General features: G+C 39.3%; 2 pseudogenes; both read right to left on the bottom strand.

The window, feature by feature from the left end:
- Nucleotides 1-751: 751 nt before the first annotated feature.
- On the bottom strand, nt 752-1,760 carry LOC149191954 (damage-control phosphatase At2g17340 pseudogene; annotated as a pseudogene).
- A 1,468-nt stretch (nt 1,761-3,228) lies between these two features.
- LOC149191953 (U-box domain-containing protein 13 pseudogene) lies at nt 3,229-4,102 on the bottom strand (annotated as a pseudogene).
- Between the last annotated feature and the right edge of the window lie 15,937 nt (nt 4,103-20,039).

Raw genomic sequence — 20,039 nt, 5'->3', positions numbered from 1 at the left:
GCATTTGGGCAACTTTGAAAAGAATGAGAGCAAACCCTAGACCTAATGCCTAGTGACCAAATTTTGCTTGAAGACTCACTGAAATGACAAAATTTGACCTTGACACTTCAAAAACACTTTGTAAGAGCACGTTTGATCACTGGAGGAAGGCTGGAAAGACTAAAACTAACATATACCACGGGCCAAAACCATAGGATCAAGAACGACGGGCTAAATACCACGGGCAAAACATAAGAAACCCCACGTGAGCGCGCTTCTCTGCCTTGAAGTGAGTGAACTGGGGTCCGCACCTTCTGAACGGATAACCTGCAGGTATAACCGCATCTCCTGGACGGCGAACCTGCGGGTCCGCACCTTTTGAACCATTCACCTGTGTACCTCTTAATTTTCAACATTTTGAGAGCCTGAACATAGCATTGCCACTTGAGTGTGAGTTGCCATCAAGTACAACACCTGTAACATAGAGCCATACCAGAATCATAATGCCAACATGCTATATTTTTTAATTGTGTTTTAGAATTTTTATATTATATATAATTATTAGATTTTAATTGTGTTTTACAATTTTTGGATTATTTGTAATTATTAAATTATTTAAATATTAAAATGAAGAGGAAAATGAATGGAAGGTATCACACTTACAGGAAGAGAAATATATATCTTTAAATATTTTAAAGATATATATTATCGATTTATTGAAAATATTTCATCCAATCAAACTCAAAGTTGAATTCAAATTTCAACTTGGTAACTATGATTTGAACCGCGCTTAGAGATTGGTGTCAATGCCACGGCCCATGCCATCCCAAACAACCCGATTAACATCATTTTATAAATATGCAAGCTTAAGCAATACATAAATTGGTTCCAAAATTTACAATAAGAAGGTTCTTTGTGTCTACTCCTAGAATATATTCCCTTCCATTTTTCATCTCTTCCACTTTTGAGATAATTTCCACCAATTCAGACTAAGTAACATCGTTAATGGATGGTAAATCATGGGTAGCTAAAACCCCCTGTGTACTTCATCGAAGAAACTCTTTTGCAAAAGGTAATATCCCTACTACAAGATCTACGTCAAAATTATCCGCAAACATGACAACCTTCTTCCAAGACTTCCTCATCCAACTTGACTTGAATGTTTCCAAGTCATCAATGAACCATGGGCGAGGTAGTAAGTTTTCAAAATTGGCCAAAAAGGACATGCCATCCCTTTTGAACACTTCAGCAAGATTTGTAGCACCCATATAAAAAATATGGCATGCAAATATTCCCCTTATCAATTTTTCTAAATGCTTCCCTCCATCTTCAGTACTATCAAAGAGTGTTACAACTTGAACTTGTTCAAATAGGATCAAACATTTTGCATTCTCTTCTTCCTTGAATTTTTAAAATATGTCTTTGAAACTGACTTTCCTTAGGCACTACTCTCATAGTCTACACAAAAATACACAATCAAGTGGTCTTCTGTGGATTTCAGGATCTTCCTTTAATTCATCTAGTATTTTTCCATACCTCTCTGAAAACTTAGCTACTCTAGCCTAGGCATCTGAAACAGAACCATCTAGCTCTGCATGTTTCCTAAAAGAGGTGATGGGCTTCCTGAAGACACCGATCCAAGCGATCTCAACTGGAGTGTTTATTTGAACTCACCACAAACTTGGCTTCAAACGTGAAGGAAAGATTATGGAATGGTTGATCCAATAGTTAGAGTTGGATGGAGATGCACACAAGTTTTCCTTGCCCGATGAGCCGCTCATTGTTGACCCAACACACATGATGATGAATACAACCCTGCTTCCAACCAAAAAATGAAAGCACCATCGAATGAAGGATGAACGTGATGGAAGAGTTGGAGTACCCACAAAGTGTATATTGAAGATTTTCAAACTAATTGAAAAGTTCCACCATAAATCTAACAACGAAACCACTGAATGGCTCTTCAGAACATATGGGATATCTACAATACTACCACAACAGGCCATTCAATGACCACAACATGTATTTCCACTTCCATCATCAGCGATACAAGCTTCAACGATGCTTATGTCAGTCCCAACAACAACAACTTGATTCCCTCTCATGATGATCTGCAAAATGTTGCAGGACATTAGGAACAATGAAATTTTATAGAGCCCGCTCTCAATGCAATTCTAACTTCACTGCAATATGGGTTTGAACCTCTTTCATTTCCCTACAATCTCAATTTTCCACCTTCCGTAGCCCGGGGCCCTACAACTGAATTGTAATTCACTTCATACCCTTAGTAGCAAACTATGACACACCCAAATTTTATTAACTTTGAGTTATAATTTCCTAATGCCAGGGGAAGAATGAGAGTGAATGATGGATTGATTATGGAGGGGAGCATAAACACATTTGACCCACCAAAGGAATTATACAGGGTTTTTATGTTGATGTAATGGGCATTGTGAGTAAAGGAAATGGCGCCATTGTAGATGTCCTCTCCATTGAATGATCGATCAAACCTAGCAGTGATCAAGGAGTTTAAACGAAAGAGAGCATGTGTCTATCTTTTTAACCAAGCAAAATCCTGCTTTGCCAAAAGGATGTCATTCTTCAACAATTTTATCCACACCACATAGCCTTCACATATAACAAAAGAATATTAACCTTCACACATCCTTACAGCCTCATCTCACAACCACTTGGAGTATTTCACCTTATGGCTATGACACAAGTTTCAATTTTCTAATAAATATACAATAAAACCACAAGGAGATGATCTTTGACCACCATACCAAAAAGGAATGCATGAATGAGCCAACCAATGCTTGATTGCTTGCTTGTTCCAAATATTATAATCAGTTACTTGGAGCTTGCTCTCATTTATTGATGTGCTCTAATAATGCAACCTTGCACTTAGCTCTTGCTGTGCCATTCTGGACCAAATCTAACAAGGGTTCATAAGCTCCAAGTTCTCGGGATGTAGCAAGATGTTGTGGATCACTTGTACATAATGAAAGAAAAACAACAACTGCATTTTCCCGGTTTTAAGGTGATCCAACTCTGATTAATTTTACCAATATTGGGATTGCATCAACATTGTCAATAGCTATTTCCCCTCTTGATGACTTGTAAGAATTTCCAATATAGCAACTGCTTCATTAACCATCACTGCACTGGGATCTACTAGAAAATGCATCAACGAGGACACAACACCAGCTCTCACAGCCCTTGTCTTGTTACCTTGATATATTGATAAATTTAAGAGTGTTGTGGCAACATCTTTCTTAGCTCTAGGGAAATCAGACAACGAAATTCATCTGGCATAACAGGAGAGTTGGATTCATCTATAAGACCACCATAAGTATTCGATCCTTTCTCACTGTCAAGAGCATCCATCTCAGGATTCTCTGTCAAAAGTAAGTCCTTCAAACTCCTCATAATAGCTAACATTTCTTCTAACCTCTCACCAATGTCTCCACGTTTAATAACAATATCATGTAGTGCCAGTGATATTTTCTTAAGATCGACAATGGTCTTGAGTTGTACTTTTCTTCTAATCTTCTTAATACCATTTGTTCAACATCTCTATCACTCCTTTGAGACAAGAAAATACTTGGATCTTTCTCAAGTTCCAAATCAGGTGTGTCAGCTCTTCCTTTAGCTCTTTTTAACTTCACATGTACAAGTTCAACCTATTCTCGAACTTCATTTGACAATCCAAGTTCTTCATAAGCCAATTCACTTAAAGCCTGCACCAACTGAGTAGTTACACTGTGCAATTTTCCTGTAACTTGCTTTCTTTCTAGAGTCATGAACAACTTGTTCCCTCGTGGCCAAATTTTAAGATCTCCCCAACATGTTTAAGAGCCGAGTGCAGATACTACAAGGCTTGCAAGTTATTATCCTTAAGTAGGGGATTCTTCAGTTCATTGAGTTCTTCAAACATGGCTGCTAATAATTTGACCCTTCTCACCAGATTAGCACCTTATTTCTTCAGATAGTTCCTGTATTCCCCAACAACTGCAATCTCATTCAAAAATTCCATATACAATTCCACCATCACCATAACATCCCTGCCATCTCCTCCTACTTCCACTAAATACATCTCCAAATCTGGCACTCCCACCCCCATAATTTATGTTTCCATCTCTGGCCAATGATCTTTTGGAATCCCAATTCAAACCTAAGTGTCTGAGAAAACAAAAACAACAAAGAAACAATCGCTTCCTTCTTCACGCTGCTTGGTTTCCCTAACCTGGGACTTCTTCAGCTTTCATTGGACCTTAACTCACGGTTAGTATGAGGTTCCTGCACTCTAATGTCACCGAGGTTTGTTGTCATTGTAGATCGACTCAAACCCTAGATAGCCCGCTTTCATCTGCCAAACGTCTATCTATATATGCACTCCATGCATGTTGTCCTCTATATGGAATGGAGGGTACGACACTGACATGAACATGGAAGGAAACAAAGCCTATTTCTTCACCATTCCACACATACAAATATTTGAAAAAGGATGTACACATGTTATATTTTCACTTGCTAGAATGACTAAAATAGAGTGTTGGGATTGGTGGGAATGAATAGTGTTTGCTGACGAAACCTCACAAAGAGAACACCTTCAGTGTAATTAATCCTACATGGTGTATTTTGATCCACCTAGTTAGAAATGGCTAGGTGATCATTTTTTGGGGATAACGGATCCCCCCAATGTATGAGTGTTAGGAGAAAATTGTATGACTGAAATATGTTGTAGGTTACACTGCCACGAGACACCAAAGAGGAGTTAGAGAGAGAGAGAGAGATAACTTAAGCAATCCAAGAAAGGACAAAAATGGAGGAGGCGAGACCTACTAAACTGATAGAAGTCTCCTTTTATGTGGGAGTACATGATCTCAAATGAGGCAGGAGAGGCATACCCATACCCACCGAGATAGTTGCGTACAAAGAATAATGATGAGCCCAACAATGTGGGACTGAGCTACAAAGTACATGATACATGATACATCGGCATCAATGAGCCAAAAAATAATACAATGGATCTCATATACATAATGCGTATGGAAAAACATAGGTTAGGACCGAAGACAATAACATCTGAGTACATGAGACATAATTCCCCTCAAGTTGACATGGTGAGGGGGGAATCACAACCAAAGAAGCCTCGTTGAATAGAAAATGGCTCCGAAGATCTGAATGGGTGATCTGAAGGAGACATGCATGTTGTGGGCACTGTAAGTGATGAAAACTAAACCCATCACATCTGCGGAACTGCATGTGAGGCTAGATCTACATTTGTGGTCATCCAAGCATGTGGGGGGCTACCTGAAGGGCCACCCCATCATGAGGTCTAAGACATCTCACACAAACTCGAGAATCTCTGGGACAATCATTTGGATCACCAAACCATCAAGTGTACAAATCTCAATCTTGCGATATGGAGCTGGTGTCGAGAACGTGAGAAATAACCAAGTCAAAAGGAAATGATGATTCCCTTTGCTTGATTTGAGGCACCGAAGAAAGATGTAAGATGGAAGGTACACCACCCTCTAGACCAATCTTCTAGAATAAATGTGCTGAGGTTGACAGAAGAGGGCTTGCCAGAGTTAAGGCAATGAGGAATCCTTAACAAAGGCACGAGGAAGCATAATAGAGTGACTGATGGACTGACACCAGGGATGATGGTGGAAGGAAACAGAATGAGTGGCTGAAGGACAACTTCGCTTGTCCTAGCATAATAAGGATTGTTGACCTGGCAGCGACTGACTTGATTATGGAGGGGATGGTTAATGACTCAAACAGGGGTTTGACAAATATGGAGTAGTAGAGATGGAGGCCAAATATGAATAAAATGGGATGGATGTGGCACGACAATGTATGGAATATTGTAACTGGACTCAATGGGACTCAGAACAGACTCCATAGATACAAGGGTGACTCACCTTGGATGCTCTAAACAAGGGTGAATTGATGATGCTACCACGTGGGGGAGGCCCAGAGGGTACAATATTAGGGTTTGGGAGAAACCCTAGATTGTTAGAAGAGTGATCCCCTCCCTGTTGTCACCATATCTGCATGCCTCTAAGGGTGTGCTCCCATCAGCATCACATGGCATCATCGTGGGATTCATAGCGGCACATTTTCCTCAGGCCCTTGGCATACCCTTCACCTCAGCATGTGTGTTAGGGTCTGTGGAGATTATATCTCTCCATTGCATCCGTATAACTCTGGAATATGTGATTGAAGGTCCAACCCTGTTTTGAATCAGTACTCACTCTCAGATATGTATTAACAAGATATCTCTAAGCGTTTATCCTATGAGTTGGAAATTATCTTGGGCCTCATATAATACCATGACCGCTTGTAATTAGGAAGCCCATTAAGATGCTTGAATGTTGAACTGATTTCCAAATGAAAGCATTTTCACTCAATCATACAATGTATGACACCTTAATTTGGGATACTTTGGATGCATGTTCCTTTAATGAGTTATTTCCATTATCTTCATTAATTTCCATGCTTCCATGTGCAAATATATACATGTGCATGTTGTTTCGGTAAAGTGATTGGTTTGTTTCACCTTCTCTACAGGGTTCAAGGGGAGGTGGCTCGGGCACATGTCCAACAAGGCAACCATTTTCCACAAAACTAATGTCAAATGTGGGCTTGAAGGGTTTTGACAATGAGGGAACATAAGCAGGCAAGATAAGGCAGTAAAGGATACTGGAAAAAAAACTAGTTGAGCTTCATGTCATTATTTCCAAAGCATGATATCATTTTATGACTCTGAAGACAAGATAAAAGTTTGAAGTCCTTTCGACAATCAATATAAACCTTCGATCATTGTAAAATGAATTCAAAATCACAAATCATCATTATATTAAAGTAGAGGCTTTGATATATATGTATACATGAATTGGTAGCCTCAAAGGCACCCACGACAATCATGACTAAAGTGATTTCGGATCATCGAAGGCACACCTAGTGATATCACATGGAGAATATGCTACGCTAGTATAGTATTGTGGTCATGTTACCAGGAGACATTTCACCGAGTGCATTTTCCATGTTATGTTGAGGTTTCTATACTGAAAAGTTCCATTGTTTAAACTATGCAGTGAGAAAACCATATAAAGAAGGCATGTGCTAGAATCGTTCCCACACCAAGTTACCCATAAGGAACAAAGATCCATGGCAGCATAAACATTGGCAAGGCATTTAGAAATCGAGGACAAGCAAGTGCGATGCATTTGAAAAGGGGAAAGGATGCTAGTAGTTTTAATGTCAAACACCGAGCATAATGAGTCCAAATGCCAAAATGAATGTAACAACTTGCATGGAGCTGCAAAGAGAATTATGGCACCTGCACAATATATCCAATGCATCAATGAAGGCTTGGAAACTTTTGATCTAGCTTTATGGGATGTGATAAGGGATAAATGTTTTAAATACACATAGCAATGTACATACACAACACAAAAGTGATGCCACAATCAGTGCATGAAGAACACGAGCTGCAAAGCATTGCCGCCAAGGAAATAGAGATACCACCCATAGTTTTGGCCCGAGGGATATGTTGCAAGTCAAGAGAAATCTAATAACATGACATGGGAATAAAATAAGCAAAGAAGGTTCAACTATGAGTGGAAAACCAATGGTAGAGAACACAAACCCAAAAATCCTTTCAACGAATTGCTTGTGGAATATTAGGGACATTGTAATACCATCAGAAAGGAAAATGTAGTTACAAAGTGCCACTCAAATATGGGGCAGGTGTTGTGTGAATCAAGCTTTGATACATGAAAATTTGCTGACATTACTTATGTGTTAAAAAGATATGGAATGGAAAGGAAATCCCCACAAGTCGTAATTTCTTTGTTACAAGCTCTAGGTCATAAATTCCCATCAAGTCACATTTGTCAAACTTCGAACTCTCCAAGGTCGCAAAATCACATTTATGAGCCTCAAGCAAGCCACCGAGAAGTGCCACTAGCTATGTATTGTGACTATGCAACCTCTAGTAAGTTGCACTTCTACCGAAATCACATAATCGCACTCTATAGCCTCAAAGAAGCAACTAGAGTGAGTGACCTATCTGCAACACAACTATGTGACCTCTGGTAAGTCACACTTCCACCGAAGTTGCATAATCACACTCTATAGCCTCAAAGAAGCAGCCAGAGTGAGCGACCTATCTACAACGCGACTATGCGACCTCTGGTAAGTCACATTTCCATTAGGGTCGCACAATTGCATTTTTATGCCTCAGGGAAGTAGCCAGAAGATGTGACTTTGTTGTAACGCGACTATGCGACCTTCATAAGTCGCAAACTACCTCACAGATCGACTTTTCTCCCAAAGGTCACATTTTATTCAACAAATCATGAGGTTGTCGAACTTCTGCAAGTCGCATTTCCAAATGTGATTGATTTAATGATTGTGAGGCTGCGGGATCCACACTTGGGTCATGAAGATGACATGATTTTATTTGAATAGGGTCTTCTCAAACCATTTCAAGATGTTGCATGGGGCAGTGAAAATGAGCATTATGATTTTTTTCCCTTAAAATAATGATGAGAATGTGCAACAACCATGAGACAAAAGAAATCATGAAGTAAATAAAGGACAAACAATTTACTACTTCCGCCCATTTACAGGGGTGCACTGGTTACAAATCATCTCTTGGATAGCATTACCAATGGAAAAGGGAGATATTATCAATGTCCAAATGACAAGGGAGTTATAGAAGGGTTGTGCAATAGTCTTCTTGATGGAGTTGTCTTTTATTCGGAATAGTGGAAGTTACATTACCAGTTTTTCTTATGAAATGCCATTTTCTTTGACTACTGTAATGTTTGGATTGTGGATGAACATATATGGCATTGAGAAGAAACCTCCATATTCATCCAAAATCAAATTCAAGGGAGTTGGCCACATGCATTAGAGTGTTGGATCTTGAAGCCCGGGAAGCTATATGCCTCTTAGCATTGCATTTCCTCCATAGAAGATAACAAATGCTCTGGGTCCTTCACCCTAAAACACCTCTTGATGATTGATTAGAGCAAGGAGAGATATGGATAGTTCTTTCAGGAACTATTGTAAACATTTTGGAGCCTAGAGACACCCCATAAAGATCACATTAATTGACTGCACTGTAGCACAGGATAGGACTATCCAGGGGTCCAAAGTTGATTTCAGTTTTTCATGATTATTGTTATTTATTTATCTATTGTTACATTTATGGTGTGGTTCTTCAATTATCATCGTGTATAACTATGGTTACTATCTTATAGGGTATAGGAGAGTGAGGACTTCAACCTATGAGGAGAGATCTAGGGTTACTTGTGGGAAGACCTACAGCTAGGATGCCTGACCAGTAAATAAGTTGGCTCAACATAACTGATCGAGACACGATGGCAACCGTAATGGCATTCCATGTAGCCAAGGAACCACACAATTTAGTCTTGTACTCTGGAAAAAGCCTTCGTGACAAGCATTATAGGGTCTACAAGAACCCTCTACATCTTCTTCTTCTTTTTATCATAATGTAAATGTTATCCTATGATGTCAACGGTTGAGCTGAGAGAAATTAAGCCTGTACTAGGCAGTAGGCATGAGAGAGTAGTGAGGAAGCTCAAGAGGCATGAAGGTAGCTGAAAGGGTATGAGGGAAGGCCAAAGGTCACGGTAGGTGAATGGTCACCTGACCTCTATAAATGTGCCCTCATCCCTCACTTACAAAGGGGGACTTTATCACTTGAGTTGAGGCCAATATAGATAGCTGATTTATGCTTGAGAACTAGGGCCACTCATCTCTTGGTAGCTAGGAGAGTGGGTTTGCAGTAGGGCTAGGGTTTTGACATCAGGCAATGGTATGAACATCCCATGTTCCACTATTGGGTATTGATCAATTGTATGATATGTATTTGAAGTTGCAGCATATTAATAAGAAGTTTTCTTTTATCTTTGGCACTATTTCCCATGCTCACTCATGGTCGTTGTATTAGCTGTCTGGTGCCTCACCATATTTGTATGTGTGTTTTCATATACGTGAGATGTTATGTTCTGATACATAGTGGTTGCATGTATGTTTCGCTTTCAAATCTATGTTTACTTTTTCCTTGCCATGTCGATGACCTATTGTGAACTACTTCGCAATTGACCTTCGACATGTTCTAGTTTATTATTTCTGATGGGGTTTTAGCTCACTAATCACCCTCATCGTTTATCTCTTCTTATTATTGCTATGACTTGTTTAAACCTATTTCTATAATTTGTCAATCTTGGGCTGATTTTGTTTCTCTGCTCGAGCACTTCATTCTAGCCCCACTCTCGCACCCTTTCATTTGATAACCAAGAGCAAAAAACATTCATGGCAGCATCTGGGGCCACATACTAGATGGGGATCCTATCCCAAACGGTGTGAGGTCTAATTGGGACCTCACACCGAGGAGACCCCTTAGTCATTGGTGGTACATTTTAATCCGTCAACAGGATCATAGTACGTCAATTGATCAAAGGTGATGATCCTTCCATTGTGGGGAAATCACATCTTACGGTGAACCATAGATGCGACAATTGACATGACATAGGTATAACTATGACCCAAAAGGATGTTATAGTCTAAGGGAGCATCAAAGACTTCAATGTCAAAAAAGAAAGTCTTATTGGCAACTATGATTGGGCAGTTGTCATATAAGCCAACGGGATGTGAAGGATGGCCATCCTAGGCATGGAGAGTAATGGTGGAAGGGGACAGGTTAGGGGAACTAAGTTTCTTCCAAACAATGACAACCATTACATAGGTGGAGGTGCCTTCATCTATGATACATTGCTGAATAGTGGCGTTTCTAATGGAGACTGGTATTTGAAATGCAATGGATGAAGGTAGGGGAGGATTTTCCGACTTGTCAACATGAAAGACAATCATATGATCATCTTGGAGATCCATGGAACCCAAAGCATATAGTAGAGATTTTCGTTGAGATGGGCACGTCTGGAGGACTTCCAGCGTTGACATGGTACTAGGAGACTACGCCAAGTCATTTACTATGCGATAGGTATCGGTGTGTTAGGCCCCTATACTACTAGTGTAACCCCTTATTGTTATTAGTATAACCCACTTATTATATTGATGTACCCATGTAGTTCCCATATTGTTACTATTGTGCCCCATAGAAGCCCACTATTGTTATTATTGTGCCCTTACATTATTATTGTTATGTCGGCTCTGATTATGTTATGACCCCTTAGACTCCTATATATAGAAAGGAGGTCTTTTCATTTGTATCATCCAAGAATTGTTCATTTATGTAATGTAAAGGAGGTTTCCCCCTCGAAGAGGCTGAATTATAAGGCGTTGATCTATCTTTTCTATCTTTTCTTGAGCTGGTTTCATAACATTTGGTATCAGAGCTTTGGATTCTAGGGTTTCGCTGATCCAAAAAGGTCATCATGGAATTTTCGCTATAAATTTTTTTTCTGTGACGTTTCAGTAGTTGCAAAAAAAACCCATTTGAGAAGAAATCACGTTGAACCTTGGGTCCGAATTTCAGAGCTTTTCGAGCGATATTTGCGGAGATATGATCTGAGGAAGTTGGTCTTTTTGCAGACTCCTGAATTACATTCAAAACAGGTGACCTGGGGAAAATTGCCATAACTTTCTCTCTGGGGATCAGATTGAAATTTCGTAAGAAGGTACAGAAAGAGGACGGACTGTAGTTTCTTGTATGTGTGTTTTAGATTCAAAGGTTGAAACAGTGACTCGTGGTATGTCATACAAGTTCGCTCTACTGAACCAGTCTAAAAGAAAGTCACTGTGGGAGATTTCACATAACTCTTCCTTGGAGAATCCAATTTGGCTCAGACTTGTGGCATTGGAAAGAGGACGCAGAGGGCTACTACAGGTCACAATTTCAGAACTTAAAGTTTCGAAAGGACAGAGTTACAGTCGTTTCAAGGTCGAGCTCCTAAAATCAAGAAAAAACAAGATGAGGAAGTTTGATGGCAAGGATCCGGTAAATTGGATACTTCAGATGGAGAAATATTTTGATCTACATGGTGTACAACTGTTACAAAAGGTATGTATTGCATCTTCATATTTAGAACCAGATCAATTTTTATGGTACAAAGGGCTTTGTTCTCATAAACAACTTGTTACGTGGTCAATTTTCACGGAGGAAATGATAGCACATTATGAGGATACAAAGAGCAACACCTTCTTTAGAGCAACACCACAACAATTGGAAAGAGTAAGAGGGCTTTGTGACATAGTGGAAAGCAAAATTATGGAAACTAGGAAGTGTACCCCTCACAACTATAAAGGTGGAAGTGTTGTTTCTCCTAGCCTTCCACAACCTATAAGGGTTACACCACAACAATTGGAAGAAAAAAGAGAAAAAGGGCTTTGTTACAATTGTGATAGCAAATGCACTAAAGGTCATAAGTGTTCTGAGAAGAAATTATTTTACATAGAATATGAAGAGGAGGAAGAAAAGGATCAAGAAACAACAAAATAAGAAGATATACGCCAGGACCCCACCCCAGAGAAAGAAGAAATGAATCAAACCATACTTTGTAAAGCATTGGCAAGAATTACCACTCCTCAAACTCTAAAGATAGAAGGACATATGAAGAAGAAAAAGGTGCAAGAAGTGAAAGATCACATCGAGAAAGAAGAAATGAATCCAACCATATCTTGTAATTCATTGTTCGAAATTACCACTCCTCAAACTATCAAGATAGAAGGAAATATAAAGAAGAAAAATGTTCAAGAAGTGAAAGATCACATCGAGCATCAAGAAATGAATCCGACCATATCTTGTAAAGGATTGGAAGAAATTACTACTCCTCAAACTCTAGAGATAGAAGGACATATCAAGAAGAAAAAGGTTCAAGCAGTGAAAGATCACATCAAGCATCAACAACAAGTTCTCCAACTTCTAAAGGATAACGCCACCTCGATGCAAAATCAAACGAAATAACAGGTAGATCAACATCGTAGTGAAAAATGTTTTGATGTAGGTGATTGGGTATTTTTACTGCTACATCTCAAGCAAGCTATTTATGAGAAGGAAATGTTGGCAATACTACATGCACTTAAAAAATGGCGACCTTACCGAATGGGAAGACTCTTCAAGGATGAGGATGTGGAAGCATTGTTTTGTGCTATTTATATTATCCAACCAGATTGGATAAACGAAGAAAGGGATGAATGGAAGAAGGACGAAGAAGTATGGCCACTTATTCAAAAGTTGCAAAAGATCCCAATTCAAACAATATTGCCAGAAATTAAAGAGGAAGGAAAAATCATATTGGAACCTGGAGCAGTCACAGAAACAAGAACTCGACAGCTACGAAAGCGATCAATTTTAGAGTATCTCATCAAGTGGAAGAACTTACCCGCTGAATATTCCACATGGGAGGACAAGAATTTTATACAGAAGCATAAAGAACTACTCAAGTGTTGAGGACAATGCTTTTTGAAGGAGAGGGGCATGTTAGGCCCCTATACTACTAGTGTAACCCCTTATTGTTATTAGTATAACCCACTTATTATATTGATGTACCCATGTAGTGCCCATATTGTTACTATTGTGCCCCATAGAAGCCCACTATTGTTATTATTGTGCCCTTACATTATTATTGTTATGTCGGCTCTGATTATGTTATGACCCCTTAGACTCCTATATATAGAAAGGAGGTATTTTCATTTGTATCATCCAAGAATTGTTCATTTATGTAATGTAAAGGAGGTTGCCCCCTCGAAGAGGCTGAATTCTAAGGCGTTGATCTATCTTTTCTATCTTTTCTTGAGCTGGTTTCATAACAAGGTGACTTTAGCAGAAGCAATGTTTCGATGTAATGGACCTTTGGGATCTTGGGAATAACCTTGACTTAGGCTGAGGGATCTGTAAGGTACCATTGGATGACAATAGAGGCTTAGTGGAAACTTGGGGTTGGGACTCAGTTGTTGACTTAACGGGTGGCTTGTCGTATTGGCGTGATCGAGTTTGAAGGTTGAATTTCTCCGTATTGACCTCATCAGAATTCATCATAAGAATATGATAATCATGGTGACCAGATGGTGGATTTGGCAGAGTTTCCTGACCTTGTGTAGGTTGGGCAACAATATATCCTTGGTGAGGAAAAGGATTGGTAAGCACTGTCGGTTGAGATGAAGCAGAAGGGGGAGGAGGAGCGATGGTCTGCATACCTCGAGAAGCAACTGCTTGAGATTCCCATAATTTATGCATATGAGGTAAAAGGGGACACTCATGAGTATAATGACCATATACACCGCAACAGGAACATGGTTTGTTCGTATGAAGACCCTTGTTTTTCTTGGACTAATCGCCCTATTCCTGGGTTGTGGGATTAGGTTGAGGACCCTAAGGTGCATTGGGTGGATGACCCTCGTTGCCTTGATTACCTTGAGATTGTTGGTTCCGGTTACCCTTCCCCTTGTTCCTTTTCTTGGGGTTAGGGGAATTGGGTTTGCTCTGTTGAGAATACACTTGACCTTGTGGAGGAGGTGGCTGCTATGGCAGAGGGGGAGCAGGCATGGGGGGTTGGGGCATTGGTTCCAGAGGGGCTAGAGCGCTAGGTGGTGCATATGGATAATAAGGAGATGGGGCAACATTGGGATAAAAAGGTGGTGCAACAACTAACCCTGGAATATTTTGATGCAAATGGGGATCTGCATATGGTGTGCTAGGACTTGGATAAGAGTTTCCATGTGGAGGATTGGGGGAGGGATAAATGTAAGAGGAACTGGTCCCTCCCTAAGGTGGACCATAACTCATCGAAGGTGGAGCATATGGTTGAGGGTGTGAAATGGTTCCAACTATGCCATCTGTGGCATGAGATGCCCTCAGTGCATTAGCAACACTAGGTTGAGGTAGATTGGGGATGACAATGTAGACATAACTTGACTGGGTGTAAATCAGATCAGATTTTAAGGCTACTTGGAGCGCATCTTCCTTAGACTAGGGGAAGTATGACACAAAATATTTAGCAATGGGAACCAAAAGTGATCTAAGGAACCAATCCATATAGACAAGATCTTCGAATTCAGGATCTCTACATACTCTCCTCCTTCTACGCCATTCCTAAACATGGTCAGATAGGCAAGTGGAAGAAGTTTGATGGAAAGAAGTCAATATTTCGGTACTAGCATTGTAACGAAGAGATAACTAGAAATAGGCAAGAAAATCTTTACCAAGTATCACAAAAGTGGAATGAGTGGCTCTAGGTTGATTGACATACCACTTAGCAGTAGGTCCAATAAGCGTGCTTTGGAACAGATGAAGACAAATGGAGTCTTTAGTAATGGAATTTGTTGAACACCATATGTGGAATGAACGAACATGATTAGTGGGATATTCTCCAAGAGTGCCTTCAAACTTTGGGATGTCTGGAGGGAGTTTAGTAGGTATAGTGGGCTAAATGGGATCATGGATAAGAGGATTGTTGATGAGATGACTGAAATCTAGGAGACTTAAACGAAGCATAAAAGGAAGCAATGGAGGAGGAGTGACCACACTTGTGGGGGTTCCGATGGTGGGGTTACCCTGGTTGGTACCTAAGTTACCACCCTAGTTTCCTACACCCATGTTGGTTCCTGACATGGTGGTGATACGGGGTTTAGAAGACACAAAATCAAAGGAGGAACTAGAAGAATCAATAGAATCAGAATCAGAATGATGACTCGATGAAGGACTAGGAGGATGTACTCTAACTCGGTGGGGAGGAGTAATATGTCCTAACGGGAACTAGGGGTGAAGATCTCAAAGTCTTCGTGACAAATGCCTAGGGGGCGCAATGATATCAAGACAATAATGTCCTAAGGACTAAAGGGTGATGATAGGAATAAAAGAGCAACAAACAATAAGGAAACACCTAGCGCAATGGTGCCAAGTGTAAACTAACTATATTAATGATGTTACTCTAATACAAGAAAGCAAGTCCTATCAAATAAAAAGAACTCTAGCCTAGAGGTGGTCTAAATACTCAAACAATTCTAGATCTACTATTTTAGATGGCCTTCCAAAGAACTTCTTACTTGACAGAATTTCATTCCTATAAGAAGAGTTGTCCAGAGAAAGGTAGGGTAGAGAATCAACTTTTTCCCACAACTAGTCCTATAGGGTGTTTTCCTAATATTGGTCACTACAGTTACCTTCGTCCCATGGGGGTGGTCGAGTCTTGACCTTCTTGGTAGTCAGCCAACGCACGAGATTCCCTGCCACAAGTTGGGTAGCCCCGAGGAGAATCGCTCACACGATGACCTAGCTTAATCCCCTCTTAATCAGGTTTCTTACGCACTCTGCCTTTGGACAGTGGGATGGTGAAGGATTTTAATCTCCCTAATATGTCAACTTATATGTCTCAATGAAAGTGATCGATGGGTGTTATTGGAAGCCTATCCCATCGATCCTACACCTAAAATACAAATATTGTTTGGTTGTGGTGCGCAAGTGGGCTTAATCTATGTGCGTTAAGTTATTAAGGTGTAGTGTTTAAGGTCTTGGATTGGTGGTGTTAACCAAGCTCATGTTTGCTTAGGGTGTCAGTGTGTGAAAATAATGTGTCAAGTGAATGAGTTAATTAAGCATGTTTTATGATGCTTTGTGTTGCAACTACAAATAAATTGCTAAAATACTTTAAATATATATGAAAATGACAGAAAATAAATAGCCAATCAAGCACACAAAACCCCACCCACAAAGGTTATGAAGAAGCTAAGAAAGAGAGGGAAAAAAAGCTACTCAACGACACATAAAAATGCCTAAAATACCTAATGCCAAGGGATTGATATCTAGAGGCACTAATCTAGTGTAAATGGTGCAGACAAACAACAAAAATTAGAGGTGAAAAATGTTGCAAAAAATAGGTTTGAAGTTCTAAAACCTAGGATGCTCAAGGGGATCCTAAGGGGGAAAAGGAAAACCCAAACTCTAAAGGGATAAAAGGTAAAAGAAACCTATCCAAAAGTGCTAAAAAGTAATGGATCAAACTCTGAAAATCAATGGTTGAAAATGTCAAAACCCTAGACTTCTCACTCAGCCAATCTCTTCCTAACAATGTGGAGGTGTACTCTAAACCTTAGGGGTATTTTTTCCTTCCTCAGATATAAAAATTAAGTGTATCTATTCCCAGGGGAGACTAAAAATAGAGGTGAAATACCCTTTCCATTTTGCAGAAAACACTCTCGGAAAATATGAAAAAATTTTGAAAAAAATTATGGAAAAATACCAAAATGCAGGTACTGACCTAAAACAGTGGAAAACCCAGTTTTGGGGCCAAATAGTGCTATTTGGAACACAGATTAGGGGCTGAAAAGCATGTTTTACTCCAGGGACTCTTGGTGGACAGATATCACACAAATGTTGTCGTCTCCTGCTCAAATGGTACCTATAACCCGCGGAAAGAACCAGAAAACCACCAAAATCTAAAGATTTGACAAAAAAGGAAAAAAGTACTATAAATATAAATTGATAGCCTAAAAATAGCTATAGAAAGCCTAAGATTTACTGAAACTTCAGTCACCCAAGAACGATGTTATTACGCTAGTGAATTCGCCATTTGTTGATGATAAATGTAACTAAAAACCCAGTGGATTCGCCATTTGTTAGTGTGAAATTTCTTGGAAGGTGTACCAAAAAACACTTTATTTAAGTCACTAAGTGACAAGTGACCCTAACAACAAGTTGTGGCTGCTTACGATTCAGATTTGCAATAAAAAGTGAAAAACCTGCAACAAAAACATATATGATCCAGAATAGCAAACAATAGTAAATATATCCAATGCAATAACCCAAATGGAAAGACTTTAATTGAATAGATTCTTTTATTGATAACACATGGTGAAGGAGATCTATAAAAAAGGTCTGCAAATGTCCCTCTGTGGGATGGGTCATTTGATGTCCTTTATGCTTTGAGAATCGATTTTCTCTCCCAATGTGTGAAAAGCCCAAAACAATGCGGAGAACTCAAATGGGAGCTCAAAATAAAAGAGACGATAATGGTGACGATGATAATGATCATGGTCACGAAGAATAAATGGAAAACGATCCTATTTATAACAAAGTATTGAGTTAATCTCGAAAATGGAAAATAATAAAATAATATTGACCAAATCAAGATCTAACCTCTAGGAATACTTTATTATATTTATTGGAGAGGGAAAATATATTTAAAATGGCCAAATATCTTTATTTAGAAATAATTAACAAATAAAATGATTTATAATTATTTTGCAAGGATTAAGAATGATGTGAAACTGAGATAATTATTAAATAACTATTTAACAATTATTCCAATAATGGAAATAAGGAATAATAAATAAATAGTGAATTATTTAATTATTCTTAGGGAATTTAGTCAAATTTGACAAGGAATAATTATTTAAACAATAATAATATTCCTAGAGAAAATTAAATAAATAATGGTTTATCTAATTATTCTCATGGTTTTTTTTTTAATCAGAAAATAATTTAATAAAAGTTGTTTACTAAATTCTTTTCCATAGTCAAAGTGATTTTACTATGGTAAAATTAATCCTACATGGTGTATTTCGATCCACCTAGTTAGAAAAGGCTATGTGACCATTTTTTGGTGATAACATGCTTGATGGGACGTGGGGACTGGGCTTCTCAATTGCAGAACACAGAGAAGGGGGTGGAGGGGTCGGTGGCTCGTCAGGGTGGCAAGTCGACAGGAAGCCCTTGGAGGATGTTGGTTGGTGTGTGGGGTGGTAGAGGGCATGGCGGTTCGGTGAAGGGCCACGTGGGTTGATCGTTGCAAACACCGGTGAGGGACGAGGCTCGGTGACGTAGTGGCTCAGGACGACGAGGGGGTGCAAAGTCTTCGGTTCCTAGTTCAAGGGTCATTCAAATTTGTTGCCTAGAAAATTGTAGAGACTTGATTCAATCCTTGCTGGAGCGATTGGAAATTCTTGAAAGGATCTGATGAGAGGAACATGTGGAACTGGGAGCTACCTTCGATAAATTGCACTACTTTGAATGCTACATCCAAGAGTGTATTGTGGTGGTCTGGAGAGGAAAAAACTTGCTATACAAGAAGGTGGAGAAGATGGAGTCGTGGATGGCTCATTTTGAGGAGGACATCCAATGCTCTTTTTGACCTCTACCTCCTCTTGCGACAACCTCGGACAACCCAATCTCCATCACGTCGAATGAATATCATGATAACAAGAGTTTTCTATGCTTTACTTGTCTTCTGGTGTCTTTGGCCTTCTCAGTTGTTGATGATGTCATTAGTTTCTTTTTTTTACTTTTATCATATGTTGTATGTTATGAAACCAGCTCAAGAAAAGATAGAAAAGATAGATCAACGCCTTAGAATTCAGCCTCTTCGAGGGGGCAACCTCCTTTACATTACATAAATGAACAATTCTTGGATGATACAAATGACAAAACCTCCTTTCTATATATAGGAGTCTAAGGAGTCACAATATAATCCAACCGACCTAACAATAATAATATAAAGCCACAAAAATAACAATAGAGGGATTCTATGGGGCACAAAAATAACAACATGGGGGTAATAGGGGCACAACAATATAAATAAGGGGTATAATTACAATAGTAATGGGGTAATCACTAGTATTATAGGGACCCAACATGCCCCTATCCTTCACAAAAGGTGTTGTCCTCAACGCCTGAGTAGTTCTGGATACTTCTGCATAAAATTATCATCCTTTCATGTGGAATCTTCAGCGGATAAGTTCTTCCACTTGACAAGATGCTCTGAAATTGATCGATTTCGTAGCTGTCGAGTTCTTGTTTCTCTGACTGCTTCCGGTTCCAATATAATTTTTCCTTCCTCATCAAGTTCTGGCAATATTGTTTGAACTGGGAGCTTGTCGCCTATAACCTTCTTTAAACATGAAACATGGAAAACTGGGTGCAATCGAGAAGCTGCTGGAAGCTCCAATTTGTATGCCATAGTACCAATCTTTTGCAACACCTTGTACGGACCATAATACTTTGGTGATAATTTATTATCCTTCTTAGCTTGCTTTAGGGACATTTGCTTATATGGCTG

The sequence above is a fragment of the Pinus tabuliformis genome, chromosome 2_2, assembly GCF_031772625.1.
Source record: "Pinus tabuliformis cultivar Carrire ecotype Pingquan chromosome 2_2, CPIR1, whole genome shotgun sequence".
Lineage (NCBI taxonomy): Eukaryota > Viridiplantae > Streptophyta > Pinopsida > Pinales > Pinaceae > Pinus > Pinus tabuliformis.
Note: the sequence above shows the minus strand (reverse complement) of the source record. Positions and strands in the feature narration are given on the sequence as shown.